Raw genomic sequence first — 11,769 nt, forward strand, 5'->3', positions numbered from 1 at the left:
TTAAAGTTGGCAGGGTCACATGACACTGTATAATTATGTCACTTGGTGATGGGAGTTCCTGATCCCAATTATACTCAGTAAGGGAGGACAACCTGCAAACAGATAAAAATCAAAATCTTCAGCTACAAGCAAGGCAAGAAGAACAAACACCTGTACTGAACTAGGTAGCCAGGGAGGATATGCCTGAGTTTCTTTCTGACTGGAGGAGCAACAAAATGGAAGTTGTACTCGCCACCTGGAATTTTTTTCAGGATAGCCATGAGAGTCCCTGTAAAGATAACCACTAAGCAGCATATAGGTAGCCCTCGACTTTCAACCACAATTGGGACCAGAATTTTGGTTGTATGTTGTTGCAATGGTAAGCCAAAGCATCATGTGACCAGGCTGGGTTTTTTAAAATATTTGTTAACAGTATTTTTGTTTGTTTATTTTAGAAGATTTAATATGGCCAACCATTTACTCTCAGTGACTCTGGGTGGCTTACAAACAATAAAAACCCAATATGAAAAAGTAAAAAACAATACGCCCCCCCCCCACCCCATAGTGACAATACACCAGGGGTAGGCCACCTTGACTCTTTTATGACTCGTGGACTTCAACTCCCAGAATTCCTGAGCCAGCCATGCTGAGGGGAAAGGGAGGTTTCTAAGCTGAGCCATATTGGCTCAGGAATTCTGGGAGATGAAGTCCACGAGTCATAAAAGAGCCAAGGTTGCCTATCCCTGCAATACACAATCAAATGAGCCACTTGATAGGCTCTATTCCACTCTGGGTTCTCCGGGACCATTGGCAAAACCAGGTCTTCAGGGTCTTACAAAAGCCATGTTGATCTGAAGAGGTCCCTAAGGACCAAAGCAATGGGGAAGAAAATGAATTTTACTCAAAAACTGAGGAGCACGAACGAAGCTCTAGCATCCACAAACCCAAACCCTTCTCTAAATGTAAGATGGTATTCTTAACACACTTTGGACTGCAAGAGTAGCTCTAATAAACTTTGTCTTAATAACTTCAAAGATATTGAGCTTTGAAAAAGAGCAGATCTGAGTTCCATAACTACAGTTGGTATAGGAAGAGGAAAAAAAAAACTCAGAATGCAAATAATAAAAGAGGGGCTTCTTTAGATATGCTATAATGCAACAGTTGCTCAGGACTAATAACTAACAAACAAATGCTAATAAGCAACAAGCAAAAGGCAGAACTCCCCAACTTGCAGTTTGAACCAGTCTTCTCCAATTGAAAAAAAAAATGTTTGAACAGGTAATAAAGATAGTCCTTGCCTTACCATCATTTGTTCAGTGACCATTTGAAGTTACAGTAGTGCTCAATGAAGAAATTTAGTTATGGCCATTGCTAGACCCCTGTGGTCAAGTGACCAAAATTTGGGGGCTTGGCAACTGTTGTGGAAACTCTTTTAAGGTGCACTCTTATAGGTGAGTATGTATGCAATCAACAAAGATAATCCAAAACATCAAAAGGAAATAACTGATATCTGTAACTACCATACTAACAGATTATATTTCTTTTAAATATTTTGAGAAGTTCAGACTGGGGAAAAATAATCATCTCACAAAAGGTTTGGTACTTCTTCACCCTTATGGAATAAATTTATGGGGAAAAATGCTGTGGAGAAAAATAAAAGTACTCTAACCATTCAAAACTCTACCCATTGTATGTTTAGATTCTCATATTAAGACTTGGTTCTAAAAAGATATATAATCAAAATATGGAACTATTGTGGCTAGGTTACCTGGCGTATAGCACAATGCACAGGTTTGTAATAATAATAATAATGATGATGTAATAAAGTTGGAAGGGACCTTGGAGGTCATCTAGTCCAACCCCCTGCTCAGGCAGGAAACCCTATACCATTTCAGACAAATGGCTGTCCAGTCTCTTCTTAAAAACTTGCACTTTGTATTTAAATACCTTTTGTGTCTACAATCCGGGTTGGTTCAAGACCCTCCGAGAGGTTGTGTAGCACCCTTACCGCTATCGTGGATGTGGAGTTTTGTTGTTGTTGTTATAAATCGACAAAAGCTATTTCTGTAAAGCACCCAGACTAGCCTACACAACCGAATAGAGGACATATTCCGAGGATTCCCAATCCTCCGGTCGCTCAGGAATATATCGGCTTTCGGCTTAGGCCAGGAGCAGAACACAACATTTGTTATGTATATGGCAGGCGTGTGTGTCTATACATGTTGTATATATGTTTTAGGTGTGTGTCATGTATGTTTCACTTTGAGAGCAGGCAACTCAATTTCATTTTTGATGTGTGCCGTTGTGCCCACTGTAAAAAAAAAAAAAAGGCGATATCTCTTATCCCATGAAGCCCAGGATACTCTGAAGCACAAAATCGCCCGTTCCGCACGCAGCCATTTCTCGCTTACGGCGTGTCGTGAGAACCGGGAGTCCCTCCGCAGCACACACTCACCCATCACGAACAGGCCCCGAACACGTGGGAAAGGGAGGCAGGTGAGCTCCTGGCTGCCGCTGCTCTCAGCTGCTCCCACCCGGAGCCGTCAGGAGAGGGGCAAGCGGGAAGACGCGGCCGCTTCCTGCGCTAGCCGGCGGGAAGGCGTCCAGGCCAGTCCGGAGCGGTCGGAGCCGGGCGGCGGATGCAAACGTGGGCCCGGGCCGGACGACTCGGAAGCCGCAGCGTGGCCCTTCTTTTCCCCCGACGGGCCGCCCGCGCCCGGAACAAGCGCTCGGCCCAGGACTCACCACAGCCAGCGACCCCGGCGATGACGACTTCCGGTTCCTGGGCCGGGCCCTACCCGGAAGTTCCCCTCCCAGTCTTCTCTGCCGTTCCTCCGAGCTGCCACGTCCTCACTCTATCAACGGCCCGCCCAGGAGGTCACACCATGGAGAGAAAACCGGAACAGGAAATGACGCGTGACGTTTGGAGCCCCTCCCCCCGTGATGGCTTCCTCTTTCCCGTTTCCGGTGTGGGGGGGCAAGATAGTTTTCAGGTTTTTTTGCTCTCGGGTTTTCGTGCTGACTCTCCAGATTTGTTTCACACTTGAATCGACTACGTCAGGGGTAGGCAACCTTGGCTCTTTTATGACTCGTGGACTTCAACTCCCAGAATTCCTGAGCCAGCATGGCTCAGCTTGGAAACCTCTCCCTTTCCCCTCAGTATGGCTGGCTCAGGGATTCTGGGAGTTGAAGTCCACGCCTCATAAAAGAGCCAAGGTTGCCTACTTCTGATTTAGACAGTCTACCTTTATTTCTTTGTTTTGGACATTAGGAAAAAAGGCTTGAAAAAATATTTGTAGGACACTTTTATGGTCCTGGGGAGTTACCTCAGATGTCTCTATTTTGAGGGAAGATCAAGAAAACTGCTCTCAGAAATGGAGATTCAGCTTGATTGGCCTGTGATCTATGGTTGCAAAAAGAAGTGCTAAATCAAGCCAAAAATGGTAGGTCAGAGCCAGGCTGGGTCCCAAGGCCTGTCTTCACTAAGAAAATAAACTATTGGTTGAAGTGACTAGTTCAAGGGTAGGCAACCTTGGCTCTTTTATGACTCGTGGACTTCAACTCCCATTGCTGGCTCAGGAATTCTGGGAGTTGAAGTCCACACGCCTCATAAAAGAGCCAGGGTTGCCTACCCCTGGACGACATACAGCGTTACACGTGTCCGCAGTCCTCTCCGGAGGACATTCAGAACAACGGCGAATCAATTATGGGCCGCCTCTTTGGTGAAGTGTAGCTTCTTATTCGGATTAGCTGCATGGGCAGAATATTATATAGAGGAAAACCGTCTGAAGTCTAAGCCAGGAGGCCTGCATTGGAAAATCAGTTTTAAGTGAGATTTCCATGGGACTGCCAGTCCTTGGTAGCTGTTGTCAGTGTTGTGACATGAGTGTCAGTTTCTGTTGCAAAGGAATTAAAATTGGGAAATGTCCTTTGAAAGTCAAAGGTGTAATAACTAAATCTTATTCTCCCTCCTCCGTCCCCTCAAAAAATCTTGTCCTCCAACAGATCCCTAGGAAGCTGATAAAAGCTGGATTGGATACAAAGATACTTCAGCATCTAAAGTTGCAGTTCAGTCTGGGTTTGGAGATTTACGTAAAAGCAGTCAAGCATTCATCGTAGCCTTCTTTTGCCCAAAACCCATTCCTGCAGACTTAGTTGAGAAAAATGAAAACCTCCCAAGTTTTTTCCTACTGTTCTAAACTGCTAGGAGCCTTGTTCAATTGTTCTGCTCTTCTCAAATTCCTAATCCAGTATGCGCAATCGTCTACAAACAGGGCAGTTCAGCCCTTGTAAAAACAAGCAGGTCGTTACATTGAAAAAACAATAATTCAAAATATGATCCAGAAGAATGGAAACAACCAAACCCACAACCTCCCCCCTCAAAGAAAACAACTTCAAATATCCCTTAAAATAAGGTGACCAACTTTTTTACGATGAAAAGGAGGACACAAATAAATTGAAGAAAAAAATATCGTAAATAAAAGAAACATTTTATTCATTGCAACAATAATACAGACAACTTGCATGTGCAAAGTTTGCCAGCCAGGTGTTTTGGCGCGCTCAGCAGCAATTCCTATTGGCTTTCGAAAGCCAATGGCGGGAGTAGCACAGCTCATGCAAAAGTTGGAAAAAAACATCAAAAAAGGTGCCGGAACGTTCTGAGTGTTCTATGAGAGAGAAAAAAAGCCCTGCAGATTAGTCTTCAAATATCTAAAAGGAGGACATGTAGGAGGACACTTTTTGAGGGAGGACAGAGCTTACAAAAGGAGGACTGTCCTCCCTAAAGGACAGTTGGTCACCTTAATATCACATCAACAAAAATGCCTGATATAAACAGAAAAGCACACCAGACTGCAGCCCCTCAAAAGGAAGGCGAGTGTTGGTAATAAGAGATTCTATCCTCAAAGGAACAGAATCAGCCATCTACAGACCGGACATACAATCCAGCGAGGTATGTTGTTTCCCTGGAGCAAAAATCAAAGATGTGGCTGAGAACCTAACCAAAATAATTAGATTACTACCCCTTCTTCCTCCACATTGGGATGAATGACACCACAATGTGAGTACAATAGTGAAAGATTATAAACAACTAGGCCAGAGATAGGCAACCTTGGCTCTTTTATGACTGGAGGACTTCAACTCCCAGAATTCCTGAGCCAGCATGGCTCAGCTTGGAAACCTCTTCCTTTCCCCTCAGCATGGCTGGCTCAGGAATTCTGGGAGTTGAAGTCCACGAGTCATAAAAGAGCCAAGGTTGCCTACCCCTGAACTAGGCAATAAAGTTAAGCTAAGAGCTTAATGTTGGTAAAATGAGAATATTACTGGAAGAAGAGAGGATCAAGGAAGTGTATTACTATCTAACATGTTAACTATGGAATTATAGAAATTAATTACTATTAATCATTGTTAAATATGTGAACCCAGACAACACGTTGTTTACTAAGCACCAACATTACTGTAAAAACCAATTATATATATATAATTATATATATAACCAATTATATATATAATTATTATATATATATATAACAGAATACAGAATAATTCCTCCTACAGGAATTCTAGTTGATAGCTAGAAAAATCTTTGTAGCAGTAAGAGCTTCCTGACAGTGGAAATGATTACTTACAAAGATGATGGGCTCCTTTTTTCTGGATGCTATAAATAGAGGCTGAATAATTGTTTGTTTTGGGATTCTTTCTCTGAGGTGGAAGTAGACTTGATAGCTGTATGCATCTATTATAGTGTACTGTACACTGCGCAGAGCCCCTGCTTGAGGGAGATGGGCAGACTATAAACATGAAATATAAATAAATATTTTTTAAAAAAAAACCTTTCCATCTAAAATAGAGTAAGATTGCTAGAATTGCTGTATATGTTTGCAGAAATCCAGATGGCCACTAGATGGCACCAACCTAAATGATAAGATGAATTTATGTGAGCCTCCCCCCAAATTAATTACATTTTCATTATGAGTATATTTGGACAAGAAATGCATATATCACTTACTTTTAATAATTACAGTTCAATCTACATATTAAATACAAGAATATAATTCTACAGCTTTATAAATAAAACTGATTTGTTGAAGTAAGGAAATAATTCCTCCCCTTAAAAATAATATTTTTAAAGGAAGGAATCCTTAAATTGATCTTAAATTTTAATATCCTCCCAGAAACTTGATCCATCTTAGTAATACTATCCAGCTATCAGAAGGTATAACCAAAGTATATGCATTTTATTGCATCTCCAACATAAGATCAATAACCAACCTTTTTTGAACATCTGTTGTGTCTAATGAATTTAGAGTAACAGAATTGGAAGGGACCTTGGAGGTCATCTAGTCCAAGCCCCTGCTCAAGCAGGAGACCCTATACCAGGGGTAGGCAACCCAAAACACTCAAAGAGCCACTTGGACCCGTTTCCCACCAAAAACAAAACACCGGGAGCCGCAAAACCCTTTTGATATCTAAAATGAAGATAACACTGCATATATCCTTTTTTACCTTTATTATAGGTGTGTGTGTGTTTGTGTGTGTATGTGTGTGTGTGTGTGTGTGTGTATAATACACACACACACACACATACACACACACACACACACACACACACACATTAAAAATAAAAGTAAAAATATGATTCTTGGGAATATCCATACTATTAAAACAATGATCACCAAGAGAATGCTTTAAGAGAATAAAATTACATACAAACACAGGTAAAAAAAGGATATATGCAGTGTTATCTTCATTTTAGATGTCAAAAGGGTCTCTCTCTCTCTGTCTCTCTCCCTCCCTCCCTCTCTATCTGCCCTTGGTCTGCCACTCCTCTTCCCCCACTCTCTTTCTCTCTCTCTCTCTCTCTCCCTCCCTCTCTCTTTCTCTTTCTCCCCCCCCCTCCTATCTGCTGCTCACCTGGCAAGCTTCAAGCTGTTGTCCAACAAGCTCAGGGATAAGCAACCTTGTCTCTTTTATGACTCATGGACTTCAACTCCCAGAATTCCTGAGTCAGCCTAGCTGGGCTAGCTAGCTCTCTCCTGCCCTTCCTGCTTCCTGCAGAGACGCAGCAAAGGGAGGAGCTCCGCCCAGTAAGATTTTCAGCTCCTCAGAGAACACTGTGAGTGCACTCTCTTTTACACACACACACACACACACACACACAGAGAGAGAGAGAGAGAGAGAGAGAGAGAGAGAGAGAGAGAGAGAGAAGCAGGGAAGCACAATTGTCTCTCTCTGTCTCTGTCTCTCTCTGCAAAGGCAGAGGAGGCTGGGAGCCACAGGGGAAGGCTCAAAGAGCCGCATGCGGCTCCGGAGCCGCAGGTTGCCGACCTGTGCCCTATACCATTCTAGACAAATGGCTGTCCAGTCTCTTCTTCAAAACCTCCAGTGATGGAGCACCCACAACTTCTGGAGGCAAACTGTTCCATTGATGAATTGTTCACACTGTCAGGAAATTACTATGGAATTATAGTAACCCTATTTTTAGTCATAAGTAACGTACAGGTAGTCCTCGACTTTCTGTACCTCCATTCATTTAGTGACTTTTCAAAGTTGTTTATCATCAATTTGATAAACAAATACTGACACATCAAAAAATTATAACCTTCATTTCTTAACAGCGATGTTTAGTCTATCATGCTTTAATTGTTTTAATCAAGTTTAAAATCCTACAAAATTTGTCTCACTGTGTGAAACCTTTTCAGGCACGTGAAAAGTGCCTGAAGTAGTTTTTGCAAACCCTAAAGCCATATTTTCTACAGCAGGGCTTTTCAACCAGTGGTACGGGTCCCACCTGTGGTACATTGGCACCTGGCAGGTGGTACGCGACCATCCTAGAAAAGTAGCGGGGGGAGGGAATGAGTTGAACCGGTGGCAGCACCGCACAAGCCTGAGCAAGAGATGGCTGGAGCTGCAGAGCTGTCAGGGCTCAGCAGAAGTGCCAGGATCAGTGCCAGGCTCCGGAAGAAGCACCAATCAGCTGGAAAGCAGCACTGATCCTGACACTTCTGCTGAGTCCAGAAGAAGCGCCGATCAGCTGGAATATTGCAGCATCTCCAGGGTCTTGTGATCTACGTCCAGATGCTTGGCAACTGATTCATATTTATGATGGTCACAGTGTCCCAGGGTCATGTGAAGTGACCAAAACCTGCTGCAACCACCCAGCAGATGGGGGGAATAAAAACCAAATCCCCCACCCCACCCCACCCCCGCTGCCAATCCTCAACAGAAATGCTCAAAACAATGAAAACCTCGGACAGGAGGAAGAGCGTTGGCTGGGTGGGCAGGCAGGTGTCTTGCTCAGCTGTGGCTTGAGGGGCACTTTTTTCAGTGCTGTTGTAACTTTGAACAGTCACTAAGCGAACTGTTGTAAGTCGAGGACTACCTGTACTTTATCAAGTTTTTGACATCTTGCTAGGCGACTGGTGGTACTCGGATGTTGCCATATCCTAAAAGTGGTACAATGGGTGAAAAGGTTGAAAAGCCCTGTTCTACAGCATATAAATTCCAGTGGACAATTTTTGTTAACTACGTTATTGGTTCTCTGACTGCTTTTGCTACAGCCACTGATGAGATAATCTTTCATTCTTAATTTTGATGATGATGATGATACTTATTTTGAGGCAGCATCTAAATTTAATGAAATTAAATAAATAATTAAATGTTAGGATCAGCTTTAGGAGGACATACTTTCCCCCCAGTGATTTGGAAACAGATTTAACAAGACCATTGAAAAATGCTGAGGACATTGCTGCCTTCGGTAGGTTTTCTAAAAGATGTTGGAATAGCTGAAGTCTCCCATCATTAATATGTCTCTTCTATAAATGTTGTAATCTGATCCGGGGAGAAATATGCAGATCTTCTGCTGCCTATAGTACATCCTCACAATAATATAGTTGTTTCCTTTTCTTAATATACATAACCTAAACCCTGAGGCTTAGTGCAAATGTGTACACTTGATTCCGGTATAATACACTCCTCTTCTCCTTGTGTCTGGACTATTTATTTTGGATAGGTTCTACCCTTCAGTCTGGCATTCCATTCATAAGTTCCATCCCACCACAGGTTTCAGAAACGACCATTAAATCATATCTGCCTTCCGGCATTAAGATCTTTAATTCATCTGGCTTGTCTCCCATACTTGTTGCCTGTTCAGAGTCACTAGAAACCTAGGGTAAAAAACTTGACCCATTCTTTCCTGTTTTGAATGCTCATTATTGGGTGCCTCCACATCCTGTGCATGACTGCTGTGCATCAGTTCCACTCCAATATGCAGTCCTGCATTGTTTTCAGAGTGCCTTCCCCCAGAGGCTTCAGTATAAAGCCCTCTGGATTAGTTTTCTGAAGCATCTTCCAAACACATTTTCTCAGTTCTCAAGAGCTACAACTCGTTTCCTGCCTGGAATCTTTCATTATGAAAATGAATCTCACGATGAAAGGGTCCAATCTGTTCTGTATAGTCGTCTTTCTTCCTCTTGTTTCTCTGCCCTTTCAGTGGTAAGGAAATAAGGGGACTCAGGCACCACACAGCTTATGTAGAAAGTAAACATGGGGTCAGTTGTAAAGGACTCAAATGTCTATACACCAATACACAGAGTAATGAGCAGTAAACAGAGTGAATTAGAAATTCAGGTAAATGAGGGCAGATAAGAAATGGTTGCCATTACGTAAACTTGGTGGGATGAAATCCACACATGGAACACACAGCTAGAGGGATTTAAATTTTTTAAAAGAAACAGAGCAAATAAAAGAGGAAGTGGAGTTGCTCTCTATATAAGAAATAATTACATTTCTACAGAAATAGAGTACAACAACGATGAAAACTGTCTTGAATGTGTTTGGGTAAATATAAAAGGGGAGGGAAAAAATGACATTGCCATAGGTGTATAGGTGGTACCTTGCTTAATAGTAGCAACTGTGAAAGGGATCTCGAAGTCCTAGTGGACAATCACTTAAATATGAGCCGGCCGTGTGCTGCAGCTGCCAAAAAAGCCAATACAGTGCTAGGCTGCATTAAAGAGAGATAGAATCAAGATCCCATGAAGTATAAATGGCACTTTATAACGCCTTGATAAAGCCAAACTTGGAATACTGCATCCAGTTTTGGTCACCACAATGTAAAAAAGATGTTGAGTAGAGAGAAGAGCAACAAAGATGATCGGAGGACTGGAGGCTAAAACATACAGTATAAGGAACGGTTGCTGGAATTGGGTATGTCTAGTTTAATGAAGAGAAGGACGAGGGGGGACATGATAGCAGTGTTCCAATATCTCAGGGGCTGCCCCAAAGAAGAGGGAGTCAAGCTATTCTCCAAAGCACCTGAAGGCAAGACAAGAAGCAACGGATGGAAACTAATCAAAGAGAGAAGCAACCTAAAACTAAGGAGAAATTTCCTGACAGTAGGAACAATTAACCAATGGAACAACCTGCCTCCAGAAGTTATCAATGCTCCAACACTGGAAGTTTTTAAGAAGAGACTGGACAGCCATTTGTCTGAAATGGTATTGGGTTTCCTGCCTGACTAGAGAGTTGGACTAGAAGACCTCCAAGGTCCCTTCCAACTTTATTATTATTATTATTATTATTATTATTATTATTATTATTATTATTATTTCTCAGTAATGTTTATTTTATTTTATTTTATTTTTAAAATTTATAAGCCGCCCCACTCCCGAAGGACTCTGGGTGGCTAACAATAAAAAACACATAAAACATAACAAACAACAATACAAAAACAATCATCCAGGGGTAAGGTTTTATAAACCCCAGGCCTGTTGCTGATGCTTTGATGGGATCCGAGGCCCTCTCTATAGGATCGTAGCAATTTTCTCAGTTCTTAAGAAGAACGTCTGTCTCCCATCAGTAGTCCTTCATCCAGAAACATAAAATAGTTTCAGATGCTAAATCTCTCGCTGATACTATTTTTGTAAATAGTGATTTGCCTATAGTATTTTTCCCCTTCCTATGCTTATTCCATGAATTACAAGAGCAGATAGAACACCATCTATTACTGCAAATTCTAGATCTTGTTAGAACTTCAAAGTCCAAGATGATGTATAGTAGTTAGTCTGGATTGTATCACTCATCCCCACATGGTGGATCTGATGAGTCATACTGGTAAGTGCTTTTCTTGTGTCCATGCTTCTGAAAGACAGCACAAGTCCAGTGTATCAGTTTTTCACAATAAGGAATTGTCAACTATCTTAACTTTTTCTCCTGTAATAGGGATCAGTCGCATTCTCTCTTTAGACTCAGAAGCGTTTCCTATTGTTCCAGAATACCTTCCAAATATTTCTTTGACAACCACTTTCATCTTTTATGCCCTTTCCCTCCGCTTTTCCTACTTGCAAGGAGTTATTTGTTGCATTGTTTGCTGTCTAAGAAATCTTTCTATTTATTTACGAAGTACAGCACGGGTACTGATAATCATTTCCCCAACCCTGTTACGTTTTCTTCAAGTGTTGCAATGAGCTTTAACTTAAATTTTTTACAGATTCTTGAATTAAAATAATATGCTGTATCAGTTATAGAGAAAAAAAAAACATAGTGATCCCTCTGGTTAAACCGTTTTGCAAATTTTCCTGCCAGACTGTTTGCTTCCATTCTGAAACAGACTGCTTTGCATACTTTTTTAGATTATGTGAATCTGCTTGGTAACAAGAAAGTGTGGGAAGTCATCCCCCCCCCAAAGAAGGAAATATTAAAAGGGCAGAAAAATATATTCCCTCAAAGGATCTTGAAGAGGCAGAAAAGCATGCCCAGTTTTTCTTAATAGCCCCAGTCTCCCTTCCCCAA

At 41.9% G+C, this 11,769-nt stretch overlaps 1 protein-coding gene and 1 non-coding gene across 4 annotated transcripts in view; one reads left to right on the forward strand and one right to left on the reverse strand.

Annotated features, from left to right (window-relative positions):
- SEC24C (SEC24 homolog C, COPII coat complex component) overlaps nucleotides 1-2,775 on the reverse strand; it is a 56,698-nt gene extending 53,923 nt beyond the window's left edge. For all 3 annotated transcript variants that reach the window (XM_039360034.1, XM_039360033.1, XM_039360032.1), the window contains exon 1: nucleotides 2,435-2,775. The gene's annotated coding sequence lies outside the window, so the exon portion shown is untranslated. The remainder of the gene's footprint in view (nucleotides 1-2,434) is intronic.
- A 3,715-nt stretch (nucleotides 2,776-6,490) lies between these two features.
- LOC120315545 lies at nucleotides 6,491-6,646 on the forward strand. The gene has a single exon (XR_005558710.1). It is a non-coding gene; the product is annotated as a small nucleolar RNA SNORA23 (small nucleolar RNA).
- Nucleotides 6,647-11,769: the final 5,123 nt, after the last annotated feature.

This window comes from Crotalus tigris, unplaced genomic scaffold (assembly GCF_016545835.1).
Source record: "Crotalus tigris isolate CLP2741 ecotype Arizona unplaced genomic scaffold, ASM1654583v1 scf7180000019147.1630427, whole genome shotgun sequence".
NCBI lineage: Eukaryota > Metazoa > Chordata > Lepidosauria > Squamata > Viperidae > Crotalus > Crotalus tigris.